At 42.4% G+C, this 18,415-nt stretch overlaps 1 long non-coding RNA gene across 1 annotated transcript in view; it reads right to left on the reverse strand.

Moving 5' to 3' along the window:
• LOC134524196 (uncharacterized) overlaps positions 1-6,465 on the reverse strand; it is a 79,872-nt gene extending 73,407 nt beyond the window's left edge. The window contains exons 1-2 of the long non-coding RNA XR_010073516.1: positions 6,355-6,465; positions 4,637-4,742 (exon numbers count right to left, since the gene is read on the reverse strand). This is a non-coding gene — a long non-coding RNA (uncharacterized LOC134524196). The remainder of the gene's footprint in view (positions 1-4,636; positions 4,743-6,354) is intronic.
• Positions 6,466-18,415: the final 11,950 nt, after the last annotated feature.

The following is an 18,415-nucleotide window of genomic DNA, read 5'->3' on the forward strand; positions in this document are numbered from 1 at the left end:
AAAAAAAAATTGCCCCAGCAGCATTTTGATTTGGAACAGGTCTCTCAGTAGGGCCTTGTGCTTGTCTCCTCGGAGAAGAGATCTTGTTTAGAAATCTGAGCTCCTGCACAGCAAACATGAGTATCTCATACTCTTTCAGCTACAGTGCAATCTTCTTTGAGCCCTTTTAGATCTTAAGTTATATATTGGCCTCCCTGTTTCTAATGTTTTTCAAACAGTACTTACAGCAAGCTTCTCTGCCTTTTAGAAATCACATATCAGGCACTAACTTGTTTTACTGTATATTTTATGTTTAATTTGCCTGATTTTCACCCCCTTTTTTTTTTTTGGACATAAGTTTTCAAAGGATATCTTTCTGTTCCTTACAGCCTGCTCAATTATGCTAATTGTTTTTAAAATCTTTGTAAAGGGCCAGTGAACCACTTGTTAGGGAATATCCATTTGTTTTGAGTCTCTCCACACTGTCTGCAAGCATTTTACTCTTTTGACTGCTCCTATTACAAGGCTTTCCACAGAAAGCCCAACAAGTGTCCTGCTAGCTATCTTCCCTATGGTAGACCTATACCATCAATAACTTACTTTTGAACTAGGCAGTCAGAGCCTCCATCTTGTCTCCTAGCATTCGCATAGGAACAGTTCTATTTTCATCTGACTGCCTATTCTTCTGTGCTCCTGTCTAAATGGAACCTAATTTATTCAGGCAATTCTTCACTGTTTTCTACATGACTTTTGTCAGCTTCTGTCCCATGTACAGCAATATTAAGGACTTTAACCCCAGAGGCTATTTCATCTTGCCTTGTGTGTCCTTTCTGCTTGTCCTCACATAGGGTATTTGGATTACAGCGCAGACTGGTGCTGCAGAGGTCTTTTTTCTTAACCTTCTATCTAGCAACTCAGATGCTGCTTCCAGCACTATTTTGGTAGCCTTTCTACGTCACCAGCACTTCTCCACCAGCTTCTCCAGCACTAGAAGATAGTCAAGACTCCTTTTGTTGTAAACCACCTTGGCATGTACTTGGAAGGTTATTATACGCTCCCTTCCAGCATCATAAATCCAGTTAGTTGCACTCCACTTAGTTAAGTGGAGTGTGACTCCGCTATGGCAGGAGACGTCCTATCATCTTAGAAGCAACACCATGCAATAGCGTTCTTAGAGCAAACTTACTTGGTCACCACCTGCGAGCAAGGTCTCATCTACAGGATGTAATTTCAGGATCACTTCTCCTTTACAGGTTTGATGTCCTCCTACATTAGGACTTACTTCTCATAGAAGCCCAATGGCAGCCTGCCCAAAGATAGCAGTGGGACTACATGCCTGGAGGTTCACTTTACTCATTTGCTAATTAAGGATACTCTCCTTACACATACGCTTAGCATGTTGGTACTTTCACGAGAGTCCACTTCAGTTATAATAATCTACAAGGGGCATCTTGCAACGTCCTAACTCTCCCTTTGGTTTAACAACTGTATTAATACTCTTGAGATTAAGAAAATTCTACTCTCTTCTGGTATTGAGCTCTAGCCTGAGAAGCCACTGTCTAAGCTAAATGGCCTCAGACACACTCCTTGTATTTTAGGCTTACTCTCAGGCTATTTCACCTCAAATTTTCACTTTGTGCCTCCCTCTCCAAAGGCTTTGATTCAGAACATCCTCATCCTCCTGACAGAGAATCTACCAGTTTTCTAAAAATGTGCCTTTGATACTGGACTGGTTGGTAACTGTTATTTCACAAAATAAATAGATAGAACAAAATAATTACTCAGTCTTCCATTCAGCATCATTAATCCATGGGCCTAATACATTCTCCAGGTTCCCATGAACCATTCTCAAGACAGTCCTATTCAAGTACTGAGGAGTGAGAAAGTTTGGTTTTTCCTTGAGTAAAACCTTGGTACCATTAACAGACATTTCTGATAACCGCCAGGCAATTGGGCTTTATAATCTAACAGATGACAGCCATCTTCATGATGGTGTGAAATGACTGATTGTGCAAGCCCTTCAACACAGTTTTCTTAAGACAACAGAACACATAGCCAGCTACAACTTTCAGTTCAAAGCAGAAGCGCAAGGCAGTTTTCTAAGATGCAGCGTGTGTTGCGCCGTTAACGGGAGCTGTACTTACAAATACATCCTGCACCAAATCAAACAGCATTCTATATAACCAAGATTCGCTGATTCAAAATGGGACCTTATACATTTAGATTCCAAATTTAGGTTTCTTACTATGAATCCTACTTTCAGTTGCAGCAAGTCTGCTACATTTTATTAGTTTTAATGTACGCAGCTTTCAACACAAAAGAAGTGTTGAGGGTTTCCCCCCCACACACAGTGTGTGTCACTGCTGTATTTATAGGCAAGACAATTAAACATTTTTATTATATTGTAAAGGATAATCTGTACTGTACAGTAAAGTATACTGACTAACTGATTCATGAAACAGGCCTGATTTTTCAGTTGATGGAAAGTGGTTCTCCTTCCCTTTCCACCATCAAATCCAACTTGAAATAACCCAGTGCAGTGCAAATACGTTAGATACTTAGTAATCTCCAGTAATGGCAGGGAAACTCGTCACAAATTGCTGAATGTTATGAATCATCTTGCGAACACATAACTGCTATACACTGCAAAAGGCGCTTTAACAAGTAGTTTCATTCATTTATGTCAATACTTCATAATTAGCACAGAGAAGTGTCTGTAAATTGAACTCTTGAGCATCACACTGCTTAGTTACCAGTTTTATTTAATATTTTGAACACTTGGTGTAATGAAAGACCCCATTAAAATTTTGTACCAATGACAAGTGACATTTCCATTTTCTGTTCTAAATGTGTTAGCACAAAATAATGCACTCAACAATGTTCAACAAATCTATAAGCATATGGCTGACCTGTACTACATAAACAGTTCAATTGACTTTTTCAGGGCTATTAATATAAGTTTTTAAAGTATACTTAACTGTTTTGCTCAATAAGAGATTATAATAAAAAAAAAACCCTCCAGGGCTATGTAGAAATTAGTGATGATGCTTTTTCTCTCTCCAGCTACACCTGAGTAGGTCCCCACTCAGAAGTAGCAAGTGACAAGCAATAACATGATGGCCAGGCAAAGATAGCTAGAAGCGCTCTCCCCTACAGAACAGCCCTGAAGATCTAGATTTGTTCACTTTTTTCTTTTTAAATTGAACTTTTAAAATCAAGAACTGTGATATCTATTCAGGGTACTCAATCCAAGGCACACTGTATTTTGGAAGCATTACGATGGTACCCACAAACCCCACTCAGAGGTCAGGGTCTTACTGTTCACCAACAGAGACACAGCCTCTCTACAGAAAGCTTACAGCTTCAGGGCTTGGGAGCCCAAAGCTATACCTGAAGTTTTTTTTTAAACAGTGGGTAGAAAAAAAAAAAAATTTCATTTGGATTCCAGAATCTCAAGATGCCAAGCTACTATAATCTAACAGTTTATAAGTGACAGCTGGTTGGTTACACCTAACGGGATGTATGCTCTTAGCCCTTTCTAACAGTGAAATAAAGCATTCTGTCTGCAACTTCCTTTGCAAACAACTTTGGGGATAACTAAAATTGTACCCAAGGCCAGTTAGTGCAGGATAGCCAACACAAGGCAACTGGGTCATCTGTGAGCATTGGTGGTATAACTACATTATCTCAGAAGCAATTTAAAGGTTTAAACAAAATGCCTTCTTAGACTTGAATAAGAACAGGCAAATGCAAAAGTATGAATATATAAACAAACACAGTGATAGCTGCACTTTAACACTTCTTACCAGGATAACTTCCCACTCATCAGTTTTAAAAAAATCCTCCAGCTTTGAGTTTGTCCCATCCTCCATGGCTTCCAAAGAATCCTGGAATGCAGGCCTATGGACTAATTTCTACAGGCCGTGCACACTGATGTAAACATACAAGAAAAGCTTTGCCTCCCTCTAACATTGCTAATTAATGAGAAAAATTAATTACTAGGGTAATCTAGTATTTCCCTTTGCTTTGAAAAATGAGAGCTAATCATGAATTCTTATAATGTACTGCTTATTTTTACTTTTTAATTTTTAATAGAAAACAGTGTTGTAAAGCTTTTTTAAAAAAAAAAGTCTTACAAGATTATTTAACCCTTAACAATACATGTGCATCACCACTGGACAGTTATTTGAAATTACATCTTCTTAATTAAATCTCTGTAATTCTCCTCATGCTTTCAATTCTTCAATGCTCATAAAAATAGTACTGATAAGACATGCAAATCTTTCTATTATATCTAAAGTTTTTCCATTTCAAATACATTCAGGCCTATAACTGCTGCTAGGTTTATCAATATGAAATCTATTTATTTAAAGGGGAAAAAAAGTGTTTTCATGCAACTTAGTGCGCTGATTCTTTGTAGTTAAAATAAGCCATTAAAAAAAGCAGGAAGAATCCCACCTCTTCTTGTATACTGCCTTCGAAGTATTTTTGCTCCGTTTAGTAATCAAATATAGATTTTTCCACGACATTTTGACTAGGCTCTTACTGTGAATACATTAAGTGATAATTGGTCCAGAAATACCTATTGAGCCAGGAACATCAGAATACAGTAAATACTGGGAGCACCATAGGCAGTTGTATGAATCACTTCACATACCTGTGGTTTTCCAGGTTCCTGTGCTTAGTCATGAGTACACTCTTCATTTTCTCATACACAGAATATAATTTCTGCCAATTTTCGTTCTTGGCTTCTACACTGCCACCTGTAGTCATACAAGAGAAATTAGCCATACTTTATGCTGCAAATCCTATTACCACAATATTTCAGCTCACTTGTTTTTCTATACAGCCATTCTAAAGCATTCCCCTTTCTAAAGGTGTGTTAAGATACTCAAATGGAGGTATTTGTAATTTTCTCTTTAATAAATTTCAGGAAGGAAAAAAACCACCCCAATCCTAAATCAATTTAACCCAAGAGAACATTTAAAACTCTCAAAGACAGATACAAGCTTTACAGATTTTTCTGTTATCCTTGTCGCTTAGTGGACACGTCATAACCTTGACAGAACAAGGTTACTTCTGAAGTAGCAATACAAAAACCATCTGCACTTATTTACTTGGTAAATACAAAAACTAATTTGATTTGTTCTTCCATCTGAGAAATGAACATAGTTTTACAGAAATATAACCTCCATGCTCAGCTTAGTTACCTTATATGGGTTGTAAAGAAATGCATACAAAAAAAAAATGTTAAAAGAACATCTCATAGAACTAAAAATGATCTTGAACTTTTTTATCCCATGAAAACCACTCCATTTATTCCAGGCTTACTGCACTTTGAGCAATATGCCACAGATTCTGTCGAATTAACCGTTTACTTCAAAATAAGACCTAAACGCAGAGTACCCAGAGCCCTCAAATTAATCCTTTCCCGAAAATATGACAAAATAGAAAAATTCAAGCCTTCCTGGAAAAAGCAAAGCTTTCTGGTGTTCAGAACAGGGCTTTCACCGAGTAACGAAGTTTCGGAGTACAAGCTCTCGGGGAACACCGGCTTCTGCGTGCGCCTGCAACTCCTCCCTTCTTCCAGTTAAGAATTGCTCCCACCATCCCTGGAAGCAGCCGCCCGAACGCTCCCCACTACGGCTCCGTCTGCAAAAACGCTCTCAAGTGACGAAGGGACAGAAACTAACTCGTTCCACCGCGCCACAGCGAGCGCACGGGTGGCTACGGCTGCCCGGGTACCCGCACCCCTGCGCTACCCTGTGTCAGCAGTCATCGCAGCCCCCACCAGAAACCTCACACTGGAATTAAAAAAAAAAAAAAAAACAAACGAAATTAAACCTGACCTTTTTCCCCGCAAGAAAGAGTTGCTTTAGAAGAAAAAAAAAAAAAAAAAAGGAAATAATCAATAATACATAAATAAAATCCCAAGCGCGGGTGACGCTGCCTGCGCTCCGAAGCACACCAAGTCCAGGTAACCCTCTCGCCCTGCCACCGCCGCCCACACCCAGACGGGAAGGCACCCCCCGGCGGGGGGGACCCCCGGGGGACCCTACCACCCTCCCGGCCTGGCTGCGGCCGCCCAGGTGCTCACCCGCCGCCGCGGCCCCCCCCGCCTCCCCGCAGCGATGCCCGGCCTCACCCACCGCCCCACCGAGCCCCTCGCAGCCCCACACTCCGGTCGCCCCGCAGCCTCACCGAGCCTCTCACCGCGACGCCCCCCACCCCAACCACACACGGGGCGCCGCCAGGCGAGGTGCCTCCCGACGGGATGGCACCGGAGGCGGGGTGGTGTGGTGGGGGGGGGGGTCACGGCTAAAGCCGGAGGGGCCGAGGGTCCGCCGCTGCGGGGAGCGGGCGCTGCCCACCCACCTGCGCTCGCCGGGCTCCTCACGCCGCCGGCCGGTGCCGCAGGATGAGGCGGCGGCGGCGGCTCCTCCTCACCAGCGCGGCTCCCGCCCTCCATCCATCCGTCCATCCCTCCCCTCCCCTCCCTCCCGCCGCGCAGCCAGGGGGAGCCGCGCGTCCCGGGTGTCGCCGCGCCGCCCGCCCCGGGATTCCTGCGGGAGAGAAGGCGGGAGGCGGCTCGTCGCTCGGCACAGCCTCCCGCTTCTTCTCCCGCTCCCTCCCAGGCACGTTTGTGCCGGTGCCGCCGCACGGCCGACCCGCAGCGCGCACCTCCTTCCTTCCCTCCCACCCTCCCTTCTTCCCTTTTTATGGCGGGGCCGGGGCTCCCGCCGCCGCCGCTACCGTGCGGGGGGCAGCGCCGCTCTGGCAGCCGCGCCGCTGCCTACCCACAGCCGGCCCGCCCACGCCGCCGCCGCCGTGCTCGCACCGCCCGCCCGCCCCCCGCCAGCCCACCTGTCCGCGCCCCGCCGCCGCGGCCCACGCACCCGCCCGCCCGCGCACCGCCCACGCACCCGCCGCCGTCCCGTTTCCCCCCCCCCCGCCCCACCGCGCCTCACCGCGCCTCACCGCAGTGGCCCCCGGGTTGTGGGGGTGGGGAGACAGCGCGCTCGGCAAGCCCCCGGCGGGGGTCCGCGGTGAGGCGAGAGCGGTGGCGCCCCCGCGGTGGCCGGCGTGGGTTGCGCTGCGAGAGCGGGGACCTCTCCCACGAGTGTTTCTAAGCCCCCGAGGTGTCCACCTCCCCCCGCCCCGGGAAGGCGCTTCGAGAGCTCCGCGTGTCTCTTTGCTCCGACACCAAAGTAAACGCCTCGTCTTATCCCCCTTACAAATAATTTACATGCTCAGGAATATGCTGGAAGCCTCGTTCTTGATGGCTCTCTGACAGCTGGTGGTGAGAGGTGACCCAGCTGGAGATGGTCGGCTCCTAAAAAATCGGTTTTGCAACGCTTAAAGACTTTCCAAAAGCAGCAGGTAAATGCACAAAAGTAAGTGTTGTGTAAAAGTAAGTAATGTCCATATTGTCACTAAAACTGCAGCGAAACTTTGGGTCGCGCGTGCTGTCCTGGCTCCCGCGCTAGTGAAAGACCAGCCCATCCCTTACTAATTCTCACATCCTCTGACTTTTGCCTGATGTATTTGCATTTCGGAAACAAACGATGTATTTAAATTACTGTATCTTTTTTGTTCAAATGGGTTTCACTGTGATATTGACATTAAAAGAATGTGCTAGCACGATCCAATAGTTCAACCAAGTCAAAAGAGTGTTGGGAGGAGCTGAGTGCATTGTTGCAGTCATGCTGACTGATAACTGTTTTCAAATTGATATAATAAAATCTGTTGCATTCATTCTTTTCACAGCAATAGATTCCAGTTTGGCTAAGACAATCTTTCCCTTTCCCAAACATTTTATTCTAATTCTGTATTTTGGGACCCAACCTTTTCAAGGTAAGACAGAAATCCATGTGGTCATGTTACAAAGTATGATATCACTCCGTAGTCTGATGATATTAAGAAGTAAGCTAAAAAAAAAAAAATCGCTTGCCTTTGTCTAGTCTTCTGCAGAATTAAGGCTATTTTCAGTTCCTCTTCTTACGTCTCATAAGCGAGACACCAGACTATCTGAATATTTAATGAGTAGTAAACCAGGAGCTTGTATGTAGTAAAAGTAGCAAGTATAACACACACTTTTTAGTAGCAACATAGATACTTATCTGAAAGAAGTTTAAACAATTTGATTTCACAAAATTAATAAACATTAATTATATATAAGCACATCTGCAAGTTCTTCATAACGTAAAAAGATCAAAATCAAACAAAGTTTCCACCAAAAAAAGTACAAAAAAAACCCTGTAGAGATGAGGATAAAAATTGATACAGGCATTTAGAAAAAGCATTTTGACTCTACTCCAACCAAGAAAACGGTTCTGGTCTTTCCCTCCAAAACCTAACAACCTAGTGGCAAACTAGTGCAATAATTCAGAAGACAATGTGAGCACGGAAAATTCAGGTGCCATAACTCTGCTTACAAAGGCAATTCTTAAACATATAGTGCAAGCTTTTACATCTATAGTAATAAGGAACACTTTATCTCTAGATTGAATGTTTATCCTCTTTCTCCCTGAGCTTATAATATATGGGACATTAAAAAATAGGATACGTTTTCCAGTTTTACCTCCTCAACTAAATTTTTATTAAGTGTAACCAGCAGATATGAAGAGTTACTGAGCAGTAAATATCACTCTGAAATTCCATAGTTACCTACAGTAAGGTCTGGCAGTGACTTCAAGGACTGGCTTGTCCAACTGTGTCTCTTCAAACAGTACATCAGCGATAGAGACCACACCGACATGTCTCCAGTCCAGAAGAATTCAGTCATTTTCCACTAAATCCTCCATAAGCATACTGTTTTGTCTGCAGGTGTCTTTCCTATAACTGTTGCAAATGTATTAAATTCTAGCAGAAAGTTCTTGTCTTTTTCACTGAAGCATGTCCACTGCAGAGGCTGTTCCCTTACAAAAAAATAGTCATTGCTCCTTTGCTCTTACGCAAAGTTGCTCTTAAATCTAGCCCATCGCAGGAGAAACGCTCTCTTTATTCTGATCTTCAAGCTAAGAAATGAAGCATTTGGTCACTTCGCAATGAATATTAATCAAATGCCATCATATTTGCCTTGAGTTTGTGAGATGCAGCAAATGAGATCAGTCATGCACAGACTCTCTTTCTTTCCCCCCCTCTCCTCTTTCCCACCCACCTTCCAAACAGCTCTGCCTTTTATTCTTCAGCAGTTCAGGTTTGGAAGAATAAATTCCATTGTTACAATGATTCAGAGACAAACTGAAAGCCAAGTGAAATATTGTTCTCCCAAATCTGACAGGAAAACTTATAGGATGGAAACACCCAGAAGATAAAACCCACTTCTTTTATAATATGCTCCAAAAAGCATTACTTGTCACTTTCTCTTTGCTCCCAGAATATATACAGCAACTGCTGGGTTGCTGTAGTACCAAAAATTTCCAGTTTTCCAGATGATGAGCTGTGACTCAGTACTCCTACTGATATACCTCAATGCACCATCCATTTACTTTGTGTGGTGGTAAATCATCTCTCACTTTCCTTCCACCAGAATTTATTAAACACCATCTTGTGTCCGCACGTCTAATCTACCACACCACGTTCTACCTCATCCATTTGAGACCAGATCAGGTAAAGGCTTTTCTACTCTAGCATTTTGCTAGACCACCTCCTTATTTCAGGTCCTCCCCAAGTGTGTGCTCACACCTCTGAGAACATGGGCTGTGCAGGTCATCACCTTAAATGCTGCTTTCTCCACTGTCCATACCTGGACCATACACCTATTTATTGGCTAAACGAGTTGGAGCTGTTGGCACAGAGCTCTTTCGCTTCGTGTCAAGGTAGTTTCTAGAAACTACTTCTGGGAAAAGGATGTTTTTTTCTCGACGTGCAAAATCCCTTCGAAGAGTCTGTGAGGTGATGAAGCAAGTTTTGATCCATTTATAAGCAAAAGAATGACTTCAGTCTATGCTACGGAAACCAGAATTTGGCATAATAAAGCTAACAGCTGGTTGAGGAAGAATAACAGTGTGGGCTTTTTGATGTTTGCAGATGAACACGCACAATCAAAGACAAAGTTAGGTTAGCACGTGATGGTTTTGAATAGTAGTAAGGAGTTAAAGCACTTTAATTTACATTTACCAAGAAATTATTAATTATTAAATTACATTTACCAACAACAAAAAATTCTTATAGGGAAGACATTTTATTTTTTGCCCGTGGTAGCTGCAAAAAATGTCATATAAAACACTTAACATGCAAGAATACTATGATAATGAGAAATCTGTGTTAAATAGCCCTTATGAACTATGCATTGCAAAAAGTATCGCAGGCACCTGGAAAGTTATCCTGACTTCAGGCACTCCCCTCGCTTCAATTTGCTGTGAACAGTGAAAATCAACACAGCGCAATGAGGGTGCTTTAATAACTCGAACCTCTGTGAAAGCTCTGCAACATTCCCAAAAGGACATCACGGACAAGAAAAATGGGCAGAACTGTGGCAGTCAAGAGTAAAAATGCTGCACGAGCTGAAACTATTAATTTAGTATTAACATCTGCTTAGAGACATTAATTGGTCAGTAAGCACTGAAATTCTCTCCCAGGGCACTGCAGAAGTGGAGAAGAGATTAAGTTTCCTGACACGGGATTCAGAAGAGCGAAGGACATGAGCTAGCAGTGGGGAGGAATGCTTCATGGTGGTAGGGGGAGGAGTGTGGCCGGACCTCTGCAAAGGTAAGAAGATGTAAGTCTAAGTAAATGGCACTACAAAGGCCGTGTTTCCAGCCAGGGCTGGAAAGCCCAGAAGGCAGCAGCTGATCAGCTCCCCTAGAACAACTTCTCCCTCGAAGAATCTGCTTCATCTGAAATCACTGGGAATGAATAACAGTTGCCTATAACAACAACCAATATCCTCGCGTTACATCTTTCCTCCCAGGTTAAATTATCATCCTTCTATTAATAGGACCCTCAAAAGCCTTTTCCTCCTTCTTTGGAAAAGAATATCGGAGAGTTATTATGTTCAGTCGTAAAATGTTAAAAAATCCTGGACAACATTTTAAGAGGCCAGGCTTCAGTGAAATTGGCTGTTTCAATTTGATGTTGTTACAATCTTTCCAAACTCATTGCTTCAGAGATACAAACTCGCCAATTATCCCTTCGAGAAAGAGAGAGAGATTTTCCTTCATATCAGTTTCTTCATTACTGACTCATTCCGGTCTCTTCACAATGCATATGACCATGCTAGCAACCATCCGTCTCGAGTAAAGTAAGGGTAGAATGTCAATTCCATGGAAACACAATGATTTTGTAAAACACTTCTATTTTCTCCACTGGCCTTTGAAGTGTTTCCTTTGCGGTCTGCGTAACAGGTTCATGATCAGTGCAGCTTGTGGATTAAACACATGTAGTAGAATCGATATTCTTGCCTAGGATGGTCTTCACCGTAGGTCTGCTCAAGCCCTTATCACCTTACCCAGTGGATTTCAGTAGACCTCAAGTCACTTTTTTTTTCACAGAAAAATACATGGGGTTTGCTGGAACCACCTCTGAGAGGAAGCCAAAAAGCAATACAGTTTCCATGTAGATTCCAACACAGGTTTTCAAAAAACTGCATTTAAAGCTCCTCTTTAAAAGAGGAGCTCAGTTCTGGCAAACTGGGAAGTCATTAGATTTATATTTTTTTTAATCTACTTTGCAACTGATTGTAGCTAACTATGGATTTACAAATTAGATGGCCATGAACACATAACTCCCTTGGAAATATATCCATTTTTGTTCACATCAACAGCTGAAGTCATATTTATCTCTGTGTTTATTAATCTGTTTTCTAATGCAACCATTTCCCTGGACCAGACCTAGTTAGAGACACCACTGCTTATTAAAAGCGATGGCAATAAAACTGACACGTATTTCTAAAAACTGCTGTGTAAATCAATATAACGTCTTAATTGGTTAACCAAATAGCTGCCACGCTAATGACTCACTGCAGCTCTCTGTAAACATCTCTTTCTGCCTTGTTACACTTCTTTAGCAGCTCCATAGCCAGATGGAAGAGAAGTTACGGGGCCCCTCTTTCTGCTCTCTACAGTCAGTAGAGCTCATAACACTGCAATTTGTGGACTGCTTGTCTTCCACCTGTTTGAATCTCTTTTCAAGGCTTTAGGGTATTTCATTAAAATTTATTTCAAATGACTCTGCCTCTATCTCTCCATGCAATATATACATGTCTAAAGTGAGTATTTTATCATAGCAATGAACAGGGTAATCACACGATTAACTGCCTAAGGAAGAATTGTAGAACACCTTGGAGGGAAAGCACAAGAGAAATCCCAAATTTTATATAAGCAAGTGCCAAATTTAATTATTGGTCAGTTTGATATAAATAAACTCCCAGCTCTTTCTGTGATAATGCTCTGAACTCACAGGTTGTGAAACTGAGTTAATGCCAGTGCAGTGATATCACCTGTGTGTGTACCAGACACTTATCACCATTCAATAGGCATCTTCCAAGACATGAGTATCTGATGCTCCTAAATAATAAGAATAAATATCAAACATTGAGCCAAGACAATCTAATAGAACCCTTACAGCTGGGGTGGCATGTCAAATGATAAAATACAGCCTCCTCACTGGCAATTGTTTCGGTTAGTGGAAACAATTTTGTCAAATATATAGTGTTTTGCCAAAGGAAAAGGCACTGATACAGCTTTTTATAGTTTCATACTGGATAATTTGCCACTGTTTGGTGTGACACAGTATATATCTGAATTGTATTTTCCTCTCTGTCAATTCAGCCTCATTTACTGGGTTTTAGATTTTAATTTAGCCCATGCAAGGGGGAAGCATCAGCCACAAAGTTCAGATTGTGACTTGGGTCACAACTTCCCCGGAGTCTGCTGAATGTCTGTATTGGTGCTTTTGGTTTAGGATCCTCTTTAGACTTCCTCTTTCCTATTTGCAGTCAGAATGGGGCAAAGAGAAAGGTGGTATCTCCTATTTTGCTTCTGGTCAGGTCAAGCTAGGGTTGCATTCCATTTCCTTTCTTGCTTGTGAGGGCCGCATCCATGATGAAAGTGAGCATAGCTATGGAAAAACACTTACTAATGCTACCTAATCAGAAGCTGGGCTTCAGATTCAAGAGAGTAGCCCTTTCCTAATAATGGATTTTTTTTCTCTTTACTTCTCCATGCTGAAGGGTGTCTTAAATATGTTAACATAGAGGGTATTCCTCATGTGAAGCGAGTGATTTCATCTCTAGGTCTAATACAGGGTTGAAATTATTTTGCCACCTACGTTTAATGATGGACTCATATGCCCCAATTACTTCACAGGTGCACAAAAATATCAAGATGAATAAAATTCCCTACACATGGTCCAACATCCTTTTCTAACACTTCCACATGCTGAGTTTTCATTTGTTGTTAGCAATGACTGATTTTTAAACAAGCTACAGTAGGAGACGGAACGTTTTATTGTCAATTATAAGATGAATGAATGACTCCTGAAAACGGGTTGGCCAAGTTACAAAGCACTATCTGGTAACCACTTTATCAAATAAGAAAATCAATCCACACAAAAAAACGCACCCAAACCCAGGAAGAGCAACAACTTGGAACTGCTCTTGGAAATTGCTAGTCTTAAAAGTAAAATCTTCAGGCTCTGTTCCTCTCCTGAGATTAATTTTCATAAAGGTTAAATCAATACCATCAAAGGCAAAAAATGAAAGCCGGACAAAGAATGCCATCACCATTTCTGTTCCTTGGAGTTGCTGTGGATGGTCTATTTATTGTTTCAACCAGTGCATGAAAAGTAAGATTGTGAATGCTGTAGGAATGTCTAGCAGTCTGTTCTCTTCCCTCAACATGATAGGAAGCCATTCCCCAATGGTCCTGAGGTATTACTGCAATGAACTTTATTAATAACAACTAATAATGCACAAAGATGACCTCTCAAGCTATATATATAGAAGCATAATATCGTATGTCAGAATACAGGATCACAACTGTTCCTTTTTTGGTTTTAAACGCGATGGGATAACTTTTGATCTGATTCCATGAGTCTGTAACCCTGCAGGTCCTTTGTCTGACTAGAATATGTTGGAAATCGGGCATTTACTCATAAGGATTTCCTGAGGAGCCCAGAGAAATAAAATTTTTTGTGGTCGAACCTCACGATTTTCCCAGAGTCACAGAACGGTTAAGAAGGGACACAGAGGGACCTCTGGAGATCATCTTGTCCAACTCCCTGCTCAAGCAGGACCACCTACAGCCCGTTGCCCAGAACCATCTCCAGACAGCTTTTGAATATCTCCAAGGATGGAGATGCTACAACCTCTCTGGGCAACCTGTGCCAATGGTCGGTTTTCCACCCTCACAGTGGAAAAATGTTTCCCAGTGTTCAGGTGGAGCCTGTTGCGTTTCAGTTTGTGCCCATTGCCTCTGGTCCTGTCACTGGGCACCACCAAAAAGAGCCTGGCCCTGTCCTCTTCCCTTCAGCTATTTAAATACATTTATCAGATCCCCTTGAGCCTTCTCTTCTCCAGACTGAGCAGGCCTAGCTCTCTCAATCTTTGCTTGTAGGAGAGATGCTCCAGTCTCTTAAACATATTTGTGGCCCTTCAATAGGCTCTCTCCAGTAGCTCCATGTCTCTCTTGTGCTGGGGAGCCCAGAACTGGACCAGCACCCGAGGTGTGGCCTCACCAGCGCTGAGTAGACAGGAAAGATCACCACCCTCCACCTGCTGACTTTTGGCAAGTCATGATTTTGCATCAACATTTTGTGTTCCAAGTATTAACATTAATTTGGAGGGGTCTTGGTATCTTCTGCTCCTAGGGAAATGTGCAAAAGTGAGATATCAGCAAAGTGAGATATCAGCAATGAACATTAGCAAAGTGAGATATCAGCAACGAAGTGAGCAGTGTCAGGGAAGGAGACATCAGAGACCTAATTTTGTGGAACCTCTGGAAGAAACAAGGAGGTACATTGCTGCCGGCAGCTCCATCAAAGCCATCTGGGCACCATTGACTGCAGAAGCTGATGGTCTGCCTCACTCTCTGTGCTAGATTGTACTAGAGTTCTCCAACAATACCTACAGTGTTCATTTAGGGAATTTATATTTTGCTTCAAAAATGGTTTGGGTTTGTTTCTTTTTTAATTTTGCCTTTTTTTTTTTTTTAAATTTATCAGGAAAGCCAACAGCAACAGCATTACTGCTTAAATATCTCCTTCCTATGGTATCTTTTTAAAAATTGCTTGGACAGGAGGGAAAATGTTTATATCTATATACTTAATATATAAGAAGATTATAAAAAGCACTAACAACTTCAGCACAGGGAATTTTCAGGGAAATTAATGACTAGCCGAGGTTAATGGCCCTCAGTTTCACATTGCCCCATCAACTCTCCCAGTCAGCCATTAATTCCCAGGAAATGCCTCGTGCCTTGATTGTTATTGCTTTAATACATTAAATTCAAGTTAAAGTCTTGACTTAATGTTTAGCCACTATAAAGTAAAACACAAGGAAGTGTTCCCACTGGACATATTTGCTGTCAACTATATTTTTATTTACCTTATTTTCTACAGGTATTTAAATAGAGGAATTGAATACTCATTTACCAATTTGCTTTGTTTTTACCGCTCATAATAGTGCACAAAAAAATCTCCATACATCTTTGTAATTTATTTAATATTTCACTAAAAATATCTTATCTGAATTCAAATATGACTGAATGTGCAAAATACAGATATGACTACATTTAATGGTAAGATGAAGAAATTAAAAATTGATCAGAACTAGTTTTGTTGTATCTAATTAGTATCATACCAGTTTTATTATAGCAGAAAAAAAGACAGTATGATTATTTACAAGCTCCAGCCGAAAGTGAAAAATCAATGACTGTTTTGGCCCCAAACCAATTGAAAGGTGGAAATCTGATGATGCCAGTTTTCTTGTGAAATTTCTGCCATTGTGACCTCCCTCACAGAGAAAAATGCTGTGGACAGGTTTTGGGAGTTTTTTTTTCTGACATGTTCTGATAAACCTGAGTTGGATTTAAAAAAAAAAAATAAATAGAAAAATGCCTCCAACAAAAACACCAAAGAAAACCTACTTGGATTTAGAGTGAAGTCTGGTCTAAAAGCATGGTTTCCAGCACTGCTGCAAATGTCCTAGTTTTGGGGGGATTTTTTTGAGTCATTTGATGTGTTACTTAATTACTCTTCAGAAGCGCTTGGCCACATTTTTGAAAACAGCCAGTTCACTTTCCTTCAACACATGACGAGAACAGATGAAGAAAACCATTACTTTGTTCAATAAAATACTCAAACTGTTGGGGTTTCTATTTCATTCAAATAATAATGTACTCTTTCCACTGTGGAAAAACATGGGCTGAAAAAAAAAATGTGTTTCTGAAACTTACTTTAACATTTCATAGATAAACTTAGTTTCTGTTGCCGCTTCATTAAAGCCATCAGAGTTATGATTGGGATAAATCTGACTTACTGTAACGTAACTGTATACTAAAGTGAGGTTTGATTTGATGTGTACATAAAAGCACATCAGAATCACTACTAGATTTCTGCATTAAGTTTTCTTGGGTCTGGGAAATGTCACGCAGCCACTGTCATGCATTGTTCAAGGCAGCATACACTCAAAAGTCCTTGGGATGTGAGATGATGCTAGGTCAGGCCAAAATATGAGACAAAAGCTGCTTATAAAGGGATTCAGACAGCTTAGTCTATATCTTGACTCATATTCTCCCATATAAGTCACCTGAACTATCTCTGCATCAGTTTTGCCAGACTGTAAAATGAGAAAAATGCTCACAAGGTAACGAGAGAGAAAAAAGAAAGGTTATTGTCACTTTCAATTTGACACTCCACACTGGCAGTCCTGCCAATGCAACGCTTGTAGTGTAACTCTGTGCTACAATCAATTCCCCGCTCTCTGGGATCAGGGCTGGGACAAGTTGCACACCGGGCTCATGCAGGTGTTGGAAGCACAGTGCAGAGGCACACAAGCCCTTCATCCATAGTTGGCTTTGAGTTGGAGCCAAGGAGGCTAGTTAGAACCCAAGTGGTTCGTGCAGAGCTGCTGGCCACCTCTTCACCCAGCTATAGATGATCTGGATTATTCACCTCACATAATACAGATAGCTGACTGCAATGTAAAAACCGTGCACTGTAAAAACCGTGCACAAAAAGTAGTCAGCCTATGCTCATCCCACCCCTGCAGGAGGGGAATGAGGAAAAAAGCCACAGAGATACAAGAAGAAGAGGAAAAATGGTAGGCATCCTGAATGAAGGTGGGTGGTTTGCAGCCACACTGAGCCCCCCTGCACAGGTCTGCCTGCAGGCTTGAGCAGATTTCAGTGCATTGGTCCACCATCTGCCTCCCGTGTGGACGGCACCTTCATAGCTGGGAGGAGCACTTGGACTGCATGCGAGCCAAGCGGTAGCTTCAGATACACTGCATAAAGGTGAGGTACCTTATAAAAATACACAATTTTGCATCTGCTTTCCTGACTGAATAATCTCACCAAACAAGACAAAACTGCTCTAAATTCTTCGTTCTTGAAACCAGTGTTTCTTGTCTTTTCCTCATGAAAGCTTTGAGGTGTATTGGGTAATCCATCTGAACATTCACATTACTGGTGTCAGCTGTGCCTCTTTGTAAAGCTGCTGACTCTGCTTTGGATGTGCCACCTTCCCCTTTCTCAGCTGGCTGTTCTTCCCCCACCTTCAGTAGCCTCCTTAACACTGTGCCTTTGCTCAGGCAGGGGACATGATCATGGACGTGCATCACAACATGGCACAGGGGGATGTGGTCAGGGGGCAGGCGGTGGCTTTGGGACACATTGTGAGCCACAGGCTGTCCTGCAGGACCCGGGTAAGCACCCCATAGGAGGCAGGCGTTCGTGTCTGCGAGTCTGCTGCATCAGCAGGTGCACCAGGTCCTGTATCAGAGCCAGCAGCTGGTCCTCGTGCGGGGCTCCAAAGCAGGACAGAGCCCTGGTATTGCAGATGTGCAACAAGACGTAGAAGTAAAGAAGGTTTGGGAATAGAGGGTATAGGACAGGTAAAGTTTGTAGTGAGAGAGGGGAAGACGTCAACAACAGGGGGACATCAGTCTTGTTTGAAGAAATGCAGTGAATGCAACTAGTCATCTCAGCTCTCAGCACCTGAAATTTTGGGAATTGGTTTGCAGTGGGAAAAAGTGGGACTGTACTGGGAACTAGACCATCACTTCCATCCTATTTCAGACTCTGCCTTTCGTGGTGATGGAAGCAACCTTCCAGGCATTAGCTAAACAGGAGCCCAGCACAGGGAATTATGCCCAACTCTTCAGACAGCCTGAAGCGAGGGCTCTCTGTGTGGTTGTAAGCTGATCCTATTCGTTTCAGTAGGGTGTTCAGGCTGAAGGCTAATGATGATAATTGAAATGTCAACATTAGCTATT

This window comes from Chroicocephalus ridibundus, chromosome 1, assembly GCF_963924245.1.
Source record: "Chroicocephalus ridibundus chromosome 1, bChrRid1.1, whole genome shotgun sequence".
NCBI lineage: Eukaryota > Metazoa > Chordata > Aves > Charadriiformes > Laridae > Chroicocephalus > Chroicocephalus ridibundus.